We start from the raw sequence: 12,948 nt of genomic DNA, 5'->3' as shown, positions 1-12,948 counted from the left end.
CTCAAACCCTAAGACAAATATGGTCTGTGAATTGTCATTGGAGGTCTATCACAAATCTGGAATGCTAAGTCAGGCTTTGCCACCTGGTAATTCCATACCTTCTGTTACTCTGTTCCCATGTTAAGAGATTAGGATTGTCACAAACATTTACCTTCCTTGGAAGTGGGAAAGATGAAGGATGTTTCAGCCTAATTAATTAAAGTGGGGGGGGGGTTGAGGGAGAGAGTCCTAAAGAAATTGTAATGCATTGAAATCCTTGGAAGTTAAGGACTAGTGAGACCTTGCAGAACTTCATAACAGGTGCTCAGAAAATATGCAGGATTTCTTTCTAAGTCCCAGGCTAGTTGATCATTTTCTCCAACTGGTGGTGAGGCTTTGGGGTAAAGGAACACTTCTAAGGAAATATATGGGGTATGGTGTTTCCTGTGCTATTCTTCGGCACATTTCCATCTGTAGAGAGGCATGCCAGGTGAAGCCGTTTTGTTGCTGATTCCTATCTCTATTTCTGCTGATGGCATATTTTGCTGTAACATCCCCACTGGAACAATTACATGCATGATCTCCTTCCCACTCTACTCTATTGCCCTCCTCTAATAAAAATGTTTGTAAATATTAATTGTCTCAGAATGAACAAAGATTTTCAGTTGGCACTTGTGAAGAGTAAGCTTTGTTTTTGTCCCCCCCCCCCCCCGTTTTTGTTTTCCATTGGAAGAATGAGCAGATCATCTTTAATACCTATAAGTAACAGTCTACAAGTTATATTCAAAAAGCCATATTTTTGCACATTATGGGAAAGTAAATCCTCAGCAGATAATATTCTAACCCCCTTTGATCCCATGTTGCCATCTTTGCCTGTAGGAAAATGAAAACAATATTAGCTTCATTTACTGTAGATGCTTCTTCCCGTGACCATTTAGATTTGCCTAATTACTCGTTCCTCCCTTCCTTCTTCCTGGGCAGGTGGAGCAACATCTGTGAACATAAGATGGATGCTGTCAGTAACAAATGACTCCTTGTGATCAGTTCACGTTTTCCTTAGTGCTCCTTGCACAGATCAGAACTGAATACAAAGTAAGAGAAACATTAATTAGTGCCCATCCAACAGCAACTTGACAGGGCTATGATTTAGCTATAAATACGTCTGTTGAATTGCAATTCAATATTTGAGTTCCTTACTTTTCTTTCATTGTACCAAATTGATTGGGGAGAATAATAAAGTCTCATCGAAGGATGTGGAGAGCAGGGGGAATAATGAAGCCTCTTTTCCTGTCACTCCTACATTTTTAAAAAAGAAAAGGAATCTCTTGACTGTGACTGTCATGACATCATCTACTGACATACAAATTGCTTAGTGATTTGAAAAGAAAGACATATTTGTAAACAAGCCACCTACTTGATACTTCGATTCATAAAGATAAGACATAGGCTATTCATTTTCCTTGAAAAAAATCTAAATAAACATTTTCCCTATGTCAGCTCTCCTGTAATGTTAGAATATTAGAACAATCCTTATGCAGTATATATGCATGAATGTGGGTAGATACTACCATGAAGACACATAGCACTTTGCACAGGTTTAAAAGCAAAAAAACAACAACCCCAAAACCCAACAACAATAAAAATGAACGATTTCCTACTCAAGGAACTTGGGAAACTTGTCTGCTGTTGAAAACCCTATAGCTTGGCTAAGCCTTTAGCAACAGATTCACCCTAGTTTCTAGTAAACAACAAATAAGTGTTGTGCAAAGAAGAAGAGAGGGAGAGTGGTTTCCATCTTCCATACCAGGGCTGACCAGCCGATGAGGTGAGGTAAGGCAGTTGCCACAGGTGGCAGACCCAGTCTCCTCCATGCCTGCCCATGGCCTCTTCATCTATGCTTGCCTGACACCTTAGCCTCCTCCAAACTGCCCATTACCACCATGTCTTCAGTGTTGGGGGAGGCTGTGGGGGCAGAGGCAGGGATGGGCTGTGGAAGAACAGGGATCAACAGCCAGCGGTGGAGGAAGCCACTCGGGCACCTGGGGTGGCGTGCCCAGGGGTGGGGCGAGCAGCCCATAGGGGTGGGGCGCACTGTAGGGCCTCCAGAGTCTGCCTGCCTGCCTCCCACTCAGTCTCCCTACACCTAGAGGAGAAGCAGCAGGAGGAACATTTCGGCAGCACGGAGTCTACATGCGCCCAAGCCACCATGTCTCTCCCAGGAGAGACGCATGGCTCAGGTGCACTGCAGGCCCTGTGGTGAGTGCCACCCGGCATTTTGTCACCCCCCTCAGTGGTGACACCCAGGGTGGACCACACCCACCACACACCCCTTCCTTCGCCCCTGTCAACACCATAGGGGGCAACATTTTCTGTTTTGCCTGAAGTGGCTAAACATCCTGGGCTGGCCCTGTTCTGCACTATTGAAAGCAAGGACGCAAACAAACGTAACATTTAAGTGTAGTAGAAGTGCTTTCAAACATACATCCACAAGATGCTAATGCATTCATTTTCGGAGCAGAGAATGTCACTTCGTTTTTTAAAATGTATAGACCGTTTTTCAAACCAAATGCTTTCCAAAGCATTTTACAGAAATAGACACCAAGAAATAAAGCATAATAAACTTTTAAAACCAATAGAAGCCTCCTGATGCTGCTGGCATGGAGCAGACACTGTCATCATCTTTAAGTCTTTTTTACTTAAGGGACAGAATGAGGGACAACCTTGATTCGAAACATTCCTTAGCATGGCTACATCTTTATGAAATATACATTAAATTGAACTCCTGCTGTTCATTCAAGCACTTAAGTTCATCTCTGACTTCACTGCTGATTATGCCCACTGCTTAAGTGTCATGCTGAATGTTTTCTGCCTGCTTTGAAGCCATGTAGAACCCCATTTTGCACCACTTTGGGCTTCCAGGCTGCAAGTAGGCAACTGGAGTGAGAACACTTGTACAGCAGCAAAGCTCATTAAGTTTTTGTCAGTTTTGTCACTTGAGAAAATGTGCTTTAGATCTTTGGTTTGCTTGAAACCTCCTAGATCTCAGATTACGTTTTTCTGCTTAGAAGAGATGGTGGGGCTGCACAAGATAGCTTCCTATTCTAACTGCAGTAAAGGAATTTCCCTCTGTTTGACAGGCAAGATGTTGTTTTACACTTGGAAAGAAACACAACGCAGTAACATGAGAAGCTCTGTATTTCCCCTATTTCTTGTGCACATGCAACCTTATCTGTAAGTTAAAACTTTGTTAACTCTCTTGGCTAACAACACATGATGCTAATTGCGTCACTTGCTATGTTTTGTTTTCTATTCAGTTACAGCCATGACCACAACAATGTTCACTGGAAACACAGTGCATCAGAAGGAGAGGTTACACACAAACACACACAGAAGTTGAGATCAAAATTCTTATTTGACACACTGTATTTAGGCCTAGGGGAGAAAACAGTCCTATAGGGGGCAATATACATTGTGATCATGAGGAAAGGAAAGGTTAAACCTTATTTTCCTAATGAACATTGCCCCTTATGCCTGTAATTAAGGTGGAGGAGCACAATACCACATTTGCAAGAGATACCATTAATATAATGTGTAGCTAGACCTATGGAATAAAACATGTTGAAATGGCATTTGTAAATGCATTCAATTAGAACGAATTATGGATAATGGGCTTGATGTGAAGAACAATGGGCACATCTCATCCTGAGTGGAACAGGACATTTTAGATGTTGCTGCACGCAGATTTTAAACTGTTGCACCTTAAAATGATTTTCCAGTACCTCACACCCTGTATGGTGAATATTGTCAAGCTGAAAGAAAGTTCACCAGGATAAACATGTGTTCACAACAGATAATGTTTTATTAGAAGCAACCAAAAAGCAACTCAGGGAGTTGTCCTTGTGTCTAGCTGTTTCCAGACATACGATGTAAATTCTTAAACTGCCTTTTGGAATCTGCCACCTTTAAACTTCAAACACGTTTATTAATATTTTAAAGTCCAATGAAGCTTAACTTTGAAATTCTGTGAGATCAAAATGGCTGGTGGTGAAGGAGTACTTTGCTCTATATTTATATATCTTTTCTTTTATCTTTTGGAGTTTATTGTAGCTACCGATTTTCCCTGCATCTGTTATCTAAATTAAAAATGGTTTGACAAAGATAATCATTCACTTTTTCAGTCAAAGCTTGCCTGAATATATGCAAAATACCTGGGATTGGATAATAAATGTTTGTCCAATTCTAACAATGGCCCATTGCATAATTAAAAGACACTACTAGAATCTCCATGTTGGATATTCTTATCTAGCGTCCATGCTTTCAATGCAACAATCTTTGTCAATAGAGATGGTAACAGTTATCTCCATCTGGGGGTCCCAATACATTTTCAGGAGAGTTATACTTTAGAAGGCAAAACCAACCTGGTGTCTCATTTTTAGGGTCCCTAGCTTTGTTTTTCAGTTATATGACAATGAGAAAAGATAACAATAGCAGAATATCTCCATTGTGATGCTCTTCACAGTGCCATTTATAATTCTTAGAGTGGATGGGAGTGATCCAACAGACATTGTGTACTTGGACTGGATAAAGAACAAAAAGCAGAAAGTAGAAATAAATCAACAGTTCTCAAGGTTGAGGCATGTAAGAAGTGGGATCTGTATAAGGACTGGGGCTTTTAAATTTGTTCATAAATAATCTAGAGTTAGAGATAAACAGTGAGATGATCAAGTTTGCTGAAGACCCCCCCAAATTGTTCAGCATGGTAAAAACTAAGAAGAATCACAAGGAGCTCCAAAAGGTTCTTTCCAAAGTGAGGGAATGGCAATTATTCTTTGAAAATCATTTAGTGACTGCAGTTAGTGCAGAACAGTTTCCAGAATAATGTAAACCAGATAATGGGACCATAGACCACCTATTCTGGCCCAGGGGCACTGGCTGCTCATATAGTTATACAGGCCCAATTCAAAAATTTGGTCTTAACTTATAAAGCCTTACACTGAGTCTCTTGGGCTTGCTGATCAGGAGGTCAGCAGTTTGAATCTGCATGACGGGGTGAGCTCCCATTGCTCTGTCCCAGCTTCTGCCAACCTAGCAGTTCAAAAACACACCAGTGCAAGTAGATAAACAGGTACCATTGTGGTGGGAAGGTAAACGGCATTTCTGTTTCTGGTTCCGTCACTGTGTTTGCTGAAATAGAAGAAGTTTAGTCACATAACCCAGAAAGCTATCTGTGAATGAATGGCAGCTCCCTCAGCCTGAAGTGAGATGAGCGCCTCACCCCATAGGGGTGACTGGACTTAACCATCCAGGCATCATTTACCATTTACCTTTACCTACCTGACAGAACGTCTCTCCCACCTTCAACCTCCTCAATTGTGTTTCATTTTTTTGTGTACTTTATATTTTCTGTAAGTCGCCTCGGGCCTTTATTGAAAAAGGCGACTAAGAAATTTAATAAGGAATGATAAATGTTCACACACAAAACCTGCTGACTCCTACTGGAAGCATTAAAAGGAAACACACACAGTGTCTGAAACTTTCAGTGAAAATTCATTTCTTTGTGCCAAGCAAGCAGCAACGAGAATTCTCTTGGGGGAGCTAAACCAATCCGACTGCAAGCACTTTGTTTCTGGCTCCATCACGCCTAATGTCCATAAAAGATCAAGGTTTGCCTTCAGAAGAAAAGCACGTTCAGATTCTGTCCTTGTTACTATGGCAGCTTCACAAAACCAGTTGCACATGGAACATTGTGCTGAATTGTTCTCTTTACTCAAATCGTATTTGGAATAAGGTTAAGAATCAACAGTTATAGGGGCAATTAAGCTGTCAATTAGTGGAGTTTCTTTTCTTTTGCAGAGCATTAAAAGGGGGGGGAGAGAGAAGAGAACTGTTTAAGTTTCCTCCGAGTCTCAACTGTGTGAACACTAAATTATGTGCAGTCTATAAAGACCTTTTAGAACAAAGACTCGAAGCGGCCCTTATAAATAATTTAAATGATTTAGATAATTAGATTAGAATGCAATATACTTGTTATCTTTTTTCAATAATTTCAGACATGACTGCATGCTGTAATGCTGCAGTTAATGTCATTTCTTTTTTTAAGCTGGAATGGAGCTGTAGTCTAAGCATTGCTAGTAGTGAGGTGATGAAACGCCTGTAGTCACAAAGTTATCTGAATTTCTCAGTTGTCCAAATATAGCATTCAGATCTCCTTGCCCAGCCTTCCCACTGTGAGCCACCATGGCAACAGCATGGGGTAGGGGCTTCGAACACCCTCACCCAGACACACACATTGAAGGAATGTGCGAGGGATGTCTTAGGGGTATTCAGGCTAACTCTATTTCCTCCATATCCAGCAGCCATACTCCACCTCACTGCATCAACAAATTCAGCATACAAACTAAGAGGCTCTATTGTACACCCAAAGTATGCATGCAGCGTTCATAAGAAGACCCCCTGCTAGATAACACCAAATGCCTCTTTTTTTCAGCATCCCATTTCCCCCAGTTACCAACCAGGTGGCTATGAGAACCCCACAACCAGAAAATGTGAGGGCAATCCCTCTCTTCTGTTTTTCCCCAGCAGCAAGTATTATTCAGGGGCATACTGAGGACTGGGTATATTGGGAAGGTTCTGCTTTGGGGTGATTAAGTTGTTTTCCCATACCTGTTGCTATGCAATTCTCCTAGCTTCACATAGGGTCAACTGCCTTCCATCTCCTAGTCTATCATCAATTCCTTTCAACACCAAGACTTCCAACCATGACAGCGTGCTAAGATGTGTGGCTCTTTTGTACTGCTAGCATCCATCCACGAATTACCCAGATCATTTTATTTGTGACCCTAAGCCAGAGTGAAGCTTACATTTCCAGAGATGAAGGATGATAGAGGCAATCTGCTGCACCACATAGTCACTTTCTGAGGGAGAAAAAAGCACAAAAACCATTTGAAAAGTCACCACATGCAAAGTGATTTAGACACATTCCTGAGTCGGAACAGGAATCCTTTGTGCGCAATAGCTGGCTGGGTGCTCCCTTCTGGAAAACCTCCAGAGAAGCTTGCAGTAATAGAGCTGGGATGTTGCAAATACATGGATAAGCCATCCAACATCCATTTGCGAGAGGTGCTAATGCAGCGTTACACTGTTCTGAGGTAATCAAATGTCAGCCTGGCAAAAGCTCTGATGTGATCATTAAAAGATGGGCAATGTTCCACAAGTACTCCCAGGATCTCTATCCCTTGGAACTGGGAATAAGTGCATATCGGTTGGAAAGAAAAGAGCAAATAAACTTGCATTTTTAAATCTCTCTGGTCCCCATGGTCTTTAGGAAGGAAGAGTTGGGTTCAGCCTTGTTTACACACACCTCATAACGGTTTTGATCAGAAGGTTTGTACATTCAAGGTCACTTCGCAAATGAGTTCCTAGGCATTGTTTTAAATTGCTTATGCTGTTTCAGTGGTTTACTTAGATGGTTGGGCTGGTATAGGAAGCATTAAGAAGCATTTCAGCTCTAAAAACATTAGATATTGGCTTTATTTTGGTGTGGGTTTGGTGTGTCTGTGATAATGATTGTAAGCGGCCTCGAGAAAACCTATGTTTTGAAAGGTGACATTTAGAAATAAATAAAATGCTGTTACAAGAAACACAAAAGATAATGTCAACCGTAAGTGGCCTGCTTCTGATCCCTACAAATTCTGTATTGATACTTTTTTGTAATTGATTCATGAGCTGGATAATGTCATGATTTTAATTGGTGGGTTTACGCTGTATTTTAATGTGTTTTTATATACCACCCTGAGAACTTTTGTTGAAGGACAGTCTGAAAATATTAATGATGAAGATAATAACAATAATTAAACAAGTTATCATAAATTGTTGCACACATAGGCAAAATAAGCACTTGCCCAGACATAACCTTGAATATATTAGTCTAGGGAAAATATACATGTGAATCATTTCTGATAATATTGGTTGCATAGAAGCAAAACAGATAAATGAGAAACATCAGTGTTGTAACTTAAGTAATAACTACTTAAATAAAATAAAATAATAAAATAAAATAAAATGGAGCCATCAGTTTCAATGGGACCATCCATGGGCTCATTCATTTCAGCAGAGGGATAACCAGGAGCTGCCCTCTACTTATGTGGTATAGATTTACCAGTAACATTTTCAGTTGCTTATGTTTTTTTTTAAAAAAAAAATTATTAAAGTTTTTCTTGGTTTAAAAAGTACAGGCATTGTCTCTTTTCTCAGGTTGAAAAGTCTTTTCTATATATCAGTTACATAAGATGTGAGACATTAGTGTTGTATACAGAAGAAGGTCGGGGAAGGAGAAGAGGGAAGGCAAGGAGGGGGAGAAGTGGTAAGCATATTCTTAGTGTGTATGTGGGGTTTTTATATCAGCATCATTTGGGTAGGTTCTCTTTCTGTTTGTCTATTATATTCCCTTGGTAGTGAGAGAGGTTGAATGGGGAACCCCCAGAGTGGGTTGGTTGTTTTTAGTTGGTTGCCGTGAGATTGAGTGGTTTTTTGGGGGGGAGTTCCAGTTCCTTATGTGACAAGGAAACAGTTGATTATTTGTCCAAAGATGGAAATGACTAATGGAGCTCTTTATTCCATCAGCATCTTCCACGAGGCAAAATGACTTTTACTCTGCTATATCCAGAATAAGAGACACGCACTATCATGAGCCATTTCTCATAGCTTACATTAATGCTTTCATATAGCTCAGCATTTGCACTTAATCAGCTGTGTAGCAGGACTAGATACTAAGAGCTCCCTTATACTAAGCACATAGGTGCAAATTGATTTCCCCTTAGTCACTGCCACCCGTGGAAAATTGTTACCAATTTTTGTTCATAATCAACACATACCGCATAGGAGAAATCCCTTCTCCTTTTGAAAAATTTGAAGAACAATGACAATTCCCTGCCAATTAGCTCAAGGTAAGAAGAAAGACCTCAGGAAAGCAAGAGACAGGTGCTATTATGGTAGATACACTTCCAGTTAATATTTGTCAGGTATTGGACAATCTGTTCTGCAACTCGACTTTACCAGCGAGCATCGCTCAGCTACAGTAGCTCAAATGGGAATGGTAATAAGTGCTAAATGAAACCTGACACCACATCATCAGACAATAGCACTTCCCTTAGCATGTTTCCATTATGTTTCAAACCCTGATGACCTATTCTGCAAGAAGGTCAGAGCCTAGACAAAAGATGGCAAGGCAGAGCCTCAGGAACTATTATTTTCCAGTAAGGCTTCTTTGAAAATTATTGAGAGTTGCTGATGGAGTGACAGAAGGTGCTGGCTGGACCAAAGGTGGCCACATAGCCAGCAAATCTCACTTGAGCAATAGCATCAACAAGGGCACAGGAGCACGAAAAGTGAAAATTAGAGAGAAAGCAAGAAAGAGAGCATCTAAATCAACAATGCCTTGCAAAAGAGAGTTCAACAATAAATAGATTGAGGCGAAGAGAAGACACCTAACACAACAACAGACATTTCCCCCTTCCCTCATAAATCCAGGTGCTAAAATCTAAAAGAGCCCATGGTATGAGCCACTTCTTGGTGACTCAGGAAGGAAAAAACTGATATATAGAAGCTTTGCAGCTCCCAAGAAGATGGTAGAAGATACAGGTAGACCTTTTGAAAAATGGTGAGGGCTGGTTTTATGGTTGATATAAGTTCCAAATTGTAAGTGTCAAGGAACAGTGACACCCAGTACAGTGACACCCAGTAACCTGTCATCAATTTTCAGGAGTCATATTTCTAAATTTCTGCAAGGTGCTCTTCTCTTGCTCAGACTGACTTAAGCAAGGCCTGCAGCTGCTGGGATCTGTTATGCCCTGCTGTAAACAAAGAGAAAAGGAATTAGCAGTTCACTGCAGCATCCAGCAATCTGTTCCAAGGAAAGATCTGTTGAAACTCAACTAATGCCTCCCACTGCTCCACTGAGATGACCCACCATAGCAGTTAAAGGCTTAAATCCACATCTAAAAACTGTGTGAATAAGGGAAGACTGCATACTGCAGAGTTTTCCACAGCTTCCAGCCTATAATCTTGCCTTCAAAAATATTATCCGTAGAGCAACAGAAGACTCAGAAATACAACACGTTAAACCCCCCAGATGGCAAGCAATAGTTAACAGCCACAAGAAAGAAAAAACTTACCTTAGAGAAAAGGTAAAGCTTACGTAGCCATAGTTAAACCCACAAAATGAAATAGAAGTGACTAGCTAGCCATACATATGAAAATGGAACAATATTGAGCAAATCCCAGGTTGGTATTTTGGCATTTACCGTATTTTTCCGTGTATAAGACTAGGTTTTTTTTACCAAAAAATTCGGTTTAAAATCGGGGCTCGTCTTATACACGGGTAGTGCTGAGGCATGTTTTCTTAATTTGGAGTCCCCAAAAATAGGGGGCGTCTTATACATGGGAGTGTCTTATAGACGGGAAAATACGGTACATTCGCAGAAATAAGGTGTGTGTTTTTCTACAATGAAAGCAACAACATTATCTACACCCAAGTAGTCACAACCATCCTTGAGCATGCAGTCACATAGACATAATAGTTTATACCTGTATGTTTAGCATTCACGAATAAGCATCTCTGTACCAGATTTTCAGCAATAAGCATCTTTATGTCTCATTTACAAGACCTTTTCCAAATCACAGACCAGGGATTCTGTAATGTACCGGAAAACAGGCACAAACACACAAACTGCACACTTAAGAACTTGGTTAATTATATATTTAAATTGTTCCCTTTCATCATTACCACCAATGGCCAGGTTTGCTCATTTGTAGAGCAAGGCATCTTTTCAGACTTTTTAGAGAATTGATTCAATTCAAAATTGGTCATTTATTCTCTGTCTTCTGGGTTGATACTTTTATGATGTTTCAGTGATTCCATTGTATACCACCATTATATATATATTTAATGATCTGGAGTACCATAAATAATAAACATATTGTGTGGTATATCCAAAGTACAAACAAATAGCACGGCTTCCTTTCAAAAGAAAAAACTAGATTCAGAATTATTAGATGCTTTGGGAGACAGGCTTTCAGGCGTTAATGTGTGTGTGCCTATGTGCTAATCCATGCTGCATAGTCTAGCTACAAACAAGACACACACACACACACACACAAACAAATTGTTCAATTAAGGTCAAAAAGGAAAGAGCCTGAAATGGCTCCATGGCAAAGCGCCCAAAAAATCTGGCACACACATCATTTTGTAGGATGCCTTTTTTATTATCAGACATTTTGGTGCCTGAAGTAGAAAATCCAAATCGCAATCCCATGGTGCTAAATTTGATAGATAGCTGCATTCCTTAACACTCTGGCACAACTAGGAATGCCTCATAACTGAAAACAGTTGCTTATTTTATTGGTTTCAAGTTGTAATGCAAATAAAACAACACTTACAGCCATAGACCTGCTTCTGTCATGTGCCAGAAGGTTTGTCAAGAGTCAATGTGGCCCTCAGGCCATGCACCCATAGTTTGTACCCTCCCTCTAGCTGCTCATAAGAATATTCCCTCTCCCTTCCCATAATCCTCCACACACCCCACTCTGTTTTAGAGGATGGGGAGCAGGGATTGTGGGAAATTGTCCCCTTTCATTCCATCTTCAGATCTTTTCCATCAGCAGAGCAACACCAACTGGATTCCACCCTATACTTTGTATTCTTTTTCACCTTCCTCACGACTGAGGAATTACCTCTTCTCTTTCTACTGTATTTCCTTCATCTGGTTTTGTAAACAGCTGAATTCCTTAACACTCTGTAATGAGTAGGAATATCTCGTAGCTGAAAACAGTAATTTATTTTATTGATTTTATGTGGTAATGCAGTGTTTGTAAAATTGTTCTTTGCTTATATACAGCACTACAGGCTATTTTTGAGGGAACAAAGGCAGAGCCCTTCCAGTGAGTCAGAGTGTCTTGATTACCGTATTTTTCGCTCTATAACACGCTCCCAACCATAACACGCACATAGTTTTTAGAGGAGGAAAACAAGAAAAAAAATATTCTAAACGAAACAGTGGATGTATGATTTTTGTGGTTCATGCTGTGGCCACAGACATGTGATCTGACGGTGAGTTTGGGGTAGCCCAATGCAAAAATCCTGAGGATCCACGTGGATCCGTACTTTGTAACCACGTTTTTGCACCACTGCGGCCCCAGGCAACAGTGGGTGCTTGATTTTTTTGGTGCATGCTGTAGCCATGGACATGCTATGTGATCTGATGGTGAATTTGGGGTGACCCAGTGCAAAAATCCTGAGGATCCATGTGGATCCGTGTTTTGTAACCACGTGAATGAAGGAACTGTCAGTAATGTATGACATCTCCAATACAGTGATGAAGGAAGAGGGGGGGGGAGCTCACACTTGTCCTAGGCAAAGCAGCCAACTCCTATAGGCCTAGGTGCCTTCACCCCCCCCCCATTAAAGTCATCATCCCCCCATGCTGATGGGCATTGCCATTCATATAAGGTACCAGTGTGCATGCACTTTGTCTTGAGATCATTGCAGTCTGTGACCTGCCCCCCCAATATTTTATTGAAGTTGGAAGAAGGAGGGAGGGAGGGAAGAGAGATGGAGAGCTCACATTTGTCCTAGGCAAAGCAGCCAACTCCTATGGGCCTAGATGCCTTCACCCCCCCCCCCCATTAAATATTTGAGGGAGTCATCCCCCATCCCCCATTGTGGTATGTGAGTGGGGCTTACCTGGCTGTCCCCCCAATATTTTTTGAAGTTGGAAGAGGGAGGGAAGGAAGAGAGAGGGGGAACTCACATTTGTGGAGCTGCCTTGCCTCGAACGGGAGCAAAAAGAGGAGGAGGAGACTCAGGGACAGGAGCCTTGTAAGCGGCTTTGTTTGAATTTACCGGTGAGGTGCTGGGGGAGGGACGGAAGGGGATGCCTCTTTGTCCCTCCTTCTGGCTCATTGTAAAGAAAG

At 41.1% G+C, this 12,948-nt stretch overlaps 1 protein-coding gene across 1 annotated transcript in view; it reads right to left on the bottom strand.

Moving 5' to 3' along the window:
* Positions 1 to 12,948, bottom strand: part of DAB1 (DAB adaptor protein 1) — a 639,464-nt gene that overhangs the window by 578,226 nt on the left and 48,290 nt on the right. Inside the window, exon 8 of the mRNA XM_083619364.1 lies at positions 1,177 to 1,275. The gene's annotated coding sequence lies outside the window, so the exon portion shown is untranslated. The remainder of the gene's footprint in view (positions 1 to 1,176; positions 1,276 to 12,948) is intronic.

The sequence above is a fragment of the Podarcis filfolensis genome (genome assembly GCF_964270895.1).
Source record: "Podarcis filfolensis genome assembly, chromosome: 6".
In the NCBI taxonomy this organism is placed as follows: domain Eukaryota; kingdom Metazoa; phylum Chordata; class Lepidosauria; order Squamata; family Lacertidae; genus Podarcis; species Podarcis filfolensis.
This window is presented reverse-complemented; position numbering and strand designations above follow the sequence as displayed.